This window comes from Globicephala melas, unplaced genomic scaffold (genome assembly GCF_963455315.2).
Source record: "Globicephala melas unplaced genomic scaffold, mGloMel1.2 SCAFFOLD_525, whole genome shotgun sequence".
In the NCBI taxonomy this organism is placed as follows: Eukaryota; Metazoa; Chordata; class Mammalia; order Artiodactyla; family Delphinidae; genus Globicephala; species Globicephala melas.
Window position 1 is genome coordinate 78,223 of NW_027207690.1, and position 8,864 is coordinate 87,086.

The 8,864-nt window shown below is 35.9% G+C and overlaps 1 pseudogene; it reads left to right on the top strand.

Moving 5' to 3' along the window:
• Positions 1-7,446: 7,446 nt before the first annotated feature.
• LOC115850027 (non-histone chromosomal protein HMG-17 pseudogene) lies at positions 7,447-7,719 on the top strand (annotated as a pseudogene).
• Positions 7,720-8,864: the final 1,145 nt, after the last annotated feature.

Genomic DNA, 8,864 nt, shown 5'->3' on the forward strand with positions numbered 1-8,864 from the left:
AAAACAATACATGTACAAAATGAGAATGACAAAGAGAAACAATTTAAAAAAGAATAAAATTCTGTAGTTGAATACAATAACTAAACTGAAACATTCACTAGAGGGGTTTAACATCAAAGTTGATCAATCAAAAGAAAAAATTAGCAAACTAGAAGTGAGGTCATCAGAAATTATCCGGTCAGAGGAACAAATAATAATAATAATAACAATAATAATGAAAAAGAAAGAAGACAGCCTCAGGGATTTTGGGGACACCATTAAGCAATTTATATATGCATTATGGAAATTGAAGGAGGTGAAGAAAAAGAGAAAAGATCAGAAAGCTTATTTAAGGAAATAACGACAGAAAACACCCAAACTTGGTGAGGGAAATAAACATCCAGATACATGAAGCTCAAAGGATCTCATGAGCCCCAAAATAGCGACACCAAAACACATTATAATCAAATTATCAAAAGTTAATAATAGAGAATTTTGAAAGCAGCCAGAAAAAAGCAACTCATCATGTACAAGGGGACTTCCATAAGAATATTAGTGGATTTCTGAAAAGAAACTTTTCAAGACAGAAGGGGTTGGGATGATATACTCAAAGTGCTGAAAGAAAAAAATACCAACCAAGTATTATACACTTGGCAAAGTTTTCCTTCAAATATGAAGGAGAGATTAAGACTTGCTCAGACATGGGCTTCCCTGGTGGCACAGTGGTTGAGAGTCTGCCTGCCGATGCAGGGGACATGGGTTCATACCCCGGTCCAGGAAGATCCCACATGCTACAAAATGGACCACCACTTTTAATTGTAGTATAAAAGGTAAAATACATAAGTATTAAGAATAACTATAACTACAAAAATATGTTAATGGATATACAAGATAAAATATGTGAAATCAATAATGTAAAGTGTTTGTGAGAAGTGAGAAGTAAAAGTGTAGAGTTTTTGTCTGTAATTGAAGTTGAATTGTTAGCTTAACAGCAAAAGCAGTTCTAAGAGGGAAGTTTATAGTGGTAAATACCTACATTAAGAAAAAAGAAATATCTCAAGTAAACATTCTAACTTATAGAAAGAAGAATAAACTAAGCCCCAAATTAGCAGAAGCAGAGAAGAATAAAGATTAGAGCAGAAATAAATGAAAGACACTAGGGAAAAAAAGATGGATAAAATTAATAGTTTTTCTGAAAGAAAAACAAAATTGACAAACCCCTAATGAGACTAAGAAACAGAAAAGAGAGAAGACTAGAATAAATACAATTATAGGAGGGGCGTCCAAGATGGTGGCATAGGAAGACACTGAGTTCACGTCCTCCCATGGACACACTGAATATATACCTACATATAGAGCAATTCCTCTTGAAGAAGACCTGAGGGCTGAATGAACAGTTACTGCACATAAACGGACCACACAGAAATGGGTAGGAGAGATGAAGACCCGGTATTCATGGGAACACAACCCTTGACTCAGCAATCTGGGAAAGGATATTTATTAGGAGCCAAATGCAGACTCACATGCCCTGGGATACAGTGAAAAAACAGCAGTTTAAAAGACAGCTAGGCAATAGGGGAAGGAAATCCATTTACTAACCTTAGACCATCTGTCAAATAGGCAGGGAAATCCTGGAGCACTTCCAGGGTCAGAGGCACTGGCAAGTGCCATTATAGAGGCCCTTGGGTCTCCCACCATCACTTGCCCACTCCAGCCCCATCCACTGAGCCAAAGTAGCCTCAGGCTCTGTGTTCCCCAGGGGTTGCCTCCAGCCCAGGCCCACTTCTGCCCCAGCTTCCCCACCAAGGTGGCTTTGGGTGGAGTACTCCCCAGGAACTTCCCCCAAACTGTGCCGGATCCACCTCAAGCTGGCCTGCCAAAGCTACCTGGTTCAAGCAGTCTACACAGGAGCCACTCCCAAACAAGGCCATTCCTTCAAGACCAGGGGAGATATCTCTTTTGCCTAATTCATAGAGGCAAAAATTGAAAGTCAGACAAAACAAAGAGAGAGAGGACTATGTTCCCCAAAAAAGATCAAAATAAAATACCCAGAAAAAAAAACCTAATGAAATGGAGATAAGTACTTTACCTGATAAAGAGTTCAAAGAAACAGTCATAAGTTTACAGACTGAACTTAGGAGAAGAACCCAGTGAGAACTTCCTCAAAGACTTAGAAAATGTAAGAAAGAAGCAATCAGAACTGAAGACTACAACTAAAATTTTAAAAACACACTAGGAATAAACAGCAGATTAGATAATGCAGAAGAATGAACAAGTGATATGGAAGATAGAATAGTGAAAATCACTCAATCAGAAAAGCAAAAAAGAGAAAGAATTTTTTTAAATGAGGAGAGTTTAAAGGACGTCTGGAACAACAGCAAGCATTCTAACATTCACATTATAGGGATCCCAGCAGGAGAAGAGAGAGAGAAAGGAATAGAAAATTTATTTGAAGAAATAATGGCTGAAAAATTCCCTAACCTGGGGAAGAAAATAGACATCCAGATACATGAAGAACAGAGAGTCCCATAGAAGAACAGTGAACCCAAAGAGATCCACACCAAGACACATTATAATTAAAGTGGTAAAAGTTAAAGATATAAGGAGAATCTTAAAGGCAGCAAAAGGAAAACAACTAACCACACACAAGAGGAACCCCATAAGAGTATCAGCTAATTTTGCAGCAGAAATTTTACAGGCTGGTAGGGAGTGGCAGGATATATTTAAAGTGCTGAAAGAAAGAAAGAAAAAATACATACATCGTAGAATACTCTATCTGGCAAGGTTATCATTCAGAATTGAAGGAGAGATAAAGAGTTTCCCTGACAAGCAAAAACTAAAGGAGATCACCACTAAACCAGCCTTACAAGAAATGTTAGAAGGTCTTCTTTAAGAATAAAAGAAAAGGTCACAACTAAAAATAATAAGATATATGAATGGAAAAATCTCACTGGTGCAGGCAAATATATGGTAAAGGCAGTGGATCAACTACTTTAAAAGCCAGCACAAAGGTTAAAAACCAAAAGTAGTACAGTTGACCATAACAATAATAAGTAGTTAAGGGAGCCACAAAATAAAAAGATGTAAAATATGATATCAAAAATATGAAACGTTAGAGAGGGGGGAGTAAAAATATAATACTTTTAGAATGCCTTTAAATTTAAGAGACTATAAGCTTAAAATAAATAGCCATATATACATGTCAATATACATGAACTTCACAATAACCATGAACCAAAAACCTACAATGAATACACAAAAAGTAAAGAGAAAGGAATCCGAACATAACACTAAAGGAGTCTATGAAACCACAAAGTAAGAAACCAAAAGAGAAAGACAGGAATAAAAAATAATGACAAATGCCTCTCACCCCCAGAAAACAATTAACAAAATGGCAATAAGTACATACATATCAATAATTACTTTAAATGTAAATGAACTAAATGCTCCAATCAAAAGACACAGCATAGCTGAACAGATAAAAAAAGACCCATCTATGTGCTGCCTACAAAGGCCCACCTCAGGCACACATTCATTGAAAGTGGAGGGATGGAAACAGATATTCCATGCAAATGGAAAATAAAGCTGGGTTAGCAGTACTCATATCAGACAAAATAAACTTTGAAACAAGACTGTAACAAAAGACAAAGAAGGGTGTTACATAATGGTAAAGGGGTTGACCCAACAAGAGGATTTAACATTTGTAAACATTTATGCACCCAATATTAGAGCATCTAAATATATAAAACAAATATTAACAGAAATAAGATAATACAATACAATAGTAGTAGGGGACTTTAATACTCCACTTACATCAATGGAGACATCACTGAGACAGGAAAACAATAAGGAAACACTGGCCTTGAATGACACAGCAGACCAGATGGACTTATAGATATATAGAGAACATTCTATCCAAAAGCTGCAGAATACACATTCTTTTCAACTGTACACGGAGCATTCTCCAGGATATATCCCATGCTAGGCCACAAAACAGGTCTCAATAAATTTAAGAAGACTGAAATCATATCAAGCATCTTTTCCAACACAAATGTATGAAACTAGAAATCAACTACAAGAAGAAAACTGCAAAAAACACAAACTTGTGGAGACTAAACAACATGCTACTAAACAATTAATATGTCAATGAAGAACTCAAAGAGGAAATAAAAGATAACTTGACACAAATGAAAAGGGAAACACCACAATCCAAAATCTATGGGATGCAGCAAAAGCAGTTCTAGAAGAGAAGTTCAAACCAATAGATGTCTATTGGTCTATTTTCTTGTTTCTCAAGAAACAAGAAAAATCTCAAATAATCAACCTAAATGTACATTTAAAAGAACTAGAGGGACTTCCCTGGTGGCGCAGTGGTTGAGAGTCTGCCTGTCGATGCAGGGGACATGGGTTCGTGCCCCGGTCTGGGAAGATCCCACATGCTGCAGAGTGGCTGGGCCCGTGAGCCATGGCCACTGAGCCTGCGCATCCAGAGCCTGTGCTCCAAAATGGGAGAGGCCACCACAGTGAGAGGCCCCCATACCGCAAAAATAAATAAAGAAAGAAAGAAAGAACTAGAAAAAGAAAAACAAGTAAAGACCAAAATTAGAAGGAAGGAAATAATAAACATGAGAGTGAAAATAAATTAAATAGAGACAAAAAATAGAAAAGATCAATGAAACTAAGAGGTGGTTCGTCAACCACCTCTTTTATCTTTAACTTTTATCTTGAAGTTTTATCTTCAAGATAAAAAAAATTGACAAATTTGTATGATCCTTTTGGGGTGGGTGGGATGAATTGAGAGATTGGGATTGACATATATACACTATTGATACTATGTATAAAATAGATAACTAATGAGAACCTACTGTATAGCACAGGGAACTCTACTCAGTGCTCTGTGGTGACCTAAATGAGAAGCAAATCCAAGAAAGAGGGGATAGATGTATACATAAAGCAACTATACTGCAATAAAATAAAAATAAAATAGTTATTTTAAAATGAGGGGTGGAAATCGGATCCTTGTGGGTCTTTAGTATTCTCCTAAGTAATTTTAGCTTCCTTCTGTAGACCATGGAAAGGCACTGAGTTATTGTGAGTAAAGGAGCGAGAGGTTTAGATCTGAGTTTTAAGAAGGTAATGCTGGAAATTAGTAGGCTCCTAAAAGTATTTGTTAACTGAATGGAGAAAATGATGGCTAAAGATTAGGGGATCAGATAAAAGGTACTGTTACTATTTGGAAAATAATGGAAGATAAGGTGGAAGACCTCTCATTCAATGAAATCAGGGACTGAATTTGATCAGTCATTTGCTTTAACAAGCAAGGAATTAAGAAAAGATATATACGTTTACCTTAGAGATTATAGTTTTAACCTGAGACGTATATGAGTACACTCATCCAGCAATTGTATAATACAGTGCCAAGGCCCTTCCTCTGAGTATAAGTCTGCTAATTGGAATTGTACCATTTTTCTTGCATGAGCCACACTCATATTTCTATTTCTTTAAATTGCAGCAAAGAGCAATCAAGTGCAGAATCTTAAAGACATGTTTATGAACTTTTCCCAATTATGTTTGGTTCACCTTTCTCATACTTATTTGAATTATAATATTTTCAGCCACTCACTCTCACCAAGTCTTCCAAAGAATTACAACTTAGTTTTCATAGGAACAGCTCTCTTACACACTCAGGTTTCATTGGTTTACATAATATTTAATTAAATACTATAACATAATGAAAAGTACAACTGCATTGACTGGCTTGTGGAAAAAATACAACTGTTTCTTGGTAAAAACATACAACTAAATTGTTGGGACCAGGAAAGTTCAATGTACCAGACAATCTCCTAATAGTCTCCAATGATGAGTGTGAAAGAGGATTGGAAAGTATTGTTAATGAGGTGATTTGACTAATTGGGGATTGGCTAACAGAGCTTCCATTGTGATGATGTGAGCAAGAGCAACAGCAGTGGAAAAAGACAGGAGAGGACAAATTGAAAAGACATCAAGACACAGTTTTGGAAATAAACAGGCTTGAGTTCAAATTCTGACTTCATCACTTAGCTGTGAACCTCAAAGTTTCTGTTTTCTTACATGTAAAACAAGAATAATGCAGTGTAGTGAAAGACTGATTGGGAAAACACAGCTTATGTACTTAGAAATGTGCCTGGCATAAGTAAGTAGAATGATATTGTCAGTAGAATTTTATGATGAATTGATAAAAGTGAAGACTCAAAGATGATTCTCTACTGTCTACCTTGCCTGAATAAAAGATAATAAGATAAAAAATATAATACCACTAACTGAAGGATGAGAAATGGGAGAGGAGTTAAACATGTTTTCAGGCTGAGGGGAAGGAACTAGCAGCAAGAGAAATTTTTTTTAAAATTAGAAGTTAAAAGTGGTTTTCTCTGTTTAAAAAAAATTGACAAACTTGTAGACAGACTCATCAAGAAAAAAAAGAGCCCAAACCAATAATATCAGAAATGAAAGAAAAGAAATTACCACCAACACCACAGAAATACAAAAGATCATAAAAGAATACTGTGAAAAATTATATGCCAAGAAATTAGACAACCCAGCAGAAATGGATAAATTTCTAGAAACATACTATCTTCTAAGAATGAATCGTGAAGCAAGAGAAAATCTGAAAAGCACAATTACTAGCAAGGAAATTGAATCAGTAATCAATAAACTTCAAAAAACCCCAAAAGCTCCAAAAAAACCCAGATGGCTTACAGGTGAATTCTACAAAATATTTAAAGAAGAGTTAACACCCATCCTTCTCAGATTATTCCAAAAAATTGAAGAGGAAGAAACACTTCCAAACTCATTTTATTAGGTCAGCATTACCCTGATACCAAATCAGACAAAGACACTATTAAGAAAGAAAATTATACGCCAATATCCCAGATGAACACAGAAGCAAAAAACCTCAACAAAATATTAGCAAAATGAATTCAACAATACATTAAAAGGATCATATACCATGATCAAGTAAGATTTATTTCAGGGATGTAAAAATGGTTTAACATCAGTAGATCAGTGTAATACACCACATTAACAAAACAAAAGATAAAACTCACATGAATATCTTAATAGATGCAGAAAAAGCTTTTGACAAAATTCAACATCCATTCATGATAAAAACTCTCCACAAAGTGAGTATAGAGGGAACATACCTCAATATAACAAAGACCATATATTATAAACCCACAGTTAATATCATACCCATTGGTGAAAAGGAAAGCTTTCCCTCTAAGGTCAGGTGCAAGACAAGGATGCCCACTCTTACCACTTTTATTCAGCATATTATTAGATGTCTTAGCCACAGCAGTTAGGCAAGAAAAAGAAAGAAAATCTAGCCAGGAGCAGTGCAAAAAAGAGACAAGAGCGATCCCTGGACCGACCAAAGCCCATGCACCACTGTATTCTTGTGTTCATTGCCTACATCCCACTGTCGTTGCGACCATGCCCAAGAGAAATGCTGAAGGGGATGCTAAAGGAGATAAAGCCAAGGTGAAGGACAAACCACAGAGAAGATCTGCAAGGTTATCTGCTAAACCTGCTCCTCCAAAGCCAGAGCCCAAGCTTAAAAAGGCCCCTGCAAAGAAGGGAGAGAAGGTACCCAAAGGGAAAAAGGGGAAAGTTGATGCTGACAAGGATGGGAATAACCCTGCAAAAAGTAGAAATGTCATAACAGACCAGGTACAGAAAGCTGAAGGTGCTGGAGATGCCAAGTGAAGTGTGTGCATTTTTGATAACTGTGTACTTCTGGTGACAGTAGTTTGAAATACTATTTTTTTATCAAGTTTTATAAAAATTCAGAATTTTGTTTTACTTTTTTTAAAGCTATGTTGTTAGCACACAGAACATTTAATTGTTGTTTTTTTGGGAAGGGCACATGTCACTAATAGAATATTTCTGAAGCTGGATTGATGTGGGGGAAAAAACACCTTTCCTGTCCAGTTTTGAAACACTTCCTCTTGGTTCCCAGGAAGGAGGGATTCCTTGATGTTGACACACATTAGCCATGTTGGCACAAACTCCTTGTGGTATGGAACAACTAAAATAAGTTTTTAGGTGCTCTTCTCCCTCTCCACCCTCAGCATAGACTTAACTCCCTTAAACCCAGAGACCTGTTGGAACCTGACCCCCCAAAATTGGTTACTAGTATGTCAGGCAATCTGGACTTTCCAGTGTCACCATTGAGATAGCATCCCTCAAAAGAGCAACGATTCCTTTTTTAGATTGTGGGTCTTCAGATTGATATTTCTACCATTTCCATTTCCATTTCCTGAAAGTCAGGGTTGGCTTGTAAAAAGTTGTTAAATAACATGTTAAATGTGAAATGTCAACCCACACTCTAAACTTTCCCTGTTCAGAGCATCACATGAAGACTTCATTGGGTTTTATAGTGGATTTCTGATTTTGGTAGTTCATTGAAAATGGGAGTTTGAAAATTGTTGTATACTGTTAACAATTATCTGCCCATGTCCTACCTGAAATACCATGATGGTTTATAAAAGGTATCTTTAATAAAGCTGGATACAGTTTGGCTTGGGAGAAAAGATATCCAGATTGGAAAGGAAGAAGTAAAACTGTCACTATTTGCAGATGACATGATACTTATATTTTAAAAAATCTCAAAAATTCCAACAAAAAATTATTAGAACAAATAAATGAATTCTTTAAAGTTACAGGGTACTAAATTAATATACAGAAACCTGTTGCATTTCTATATAAATACAACAAACTATCAGAGAGAGAAATTAAGAAAACAATTCCATTTACAATTGAATCAAAAATAATAAAGCACTCGGGAATAAATCTAAGGAGGTGAAATGCCTGTACTCAGAAAACTATACAACATTGATGAACGAAATTGA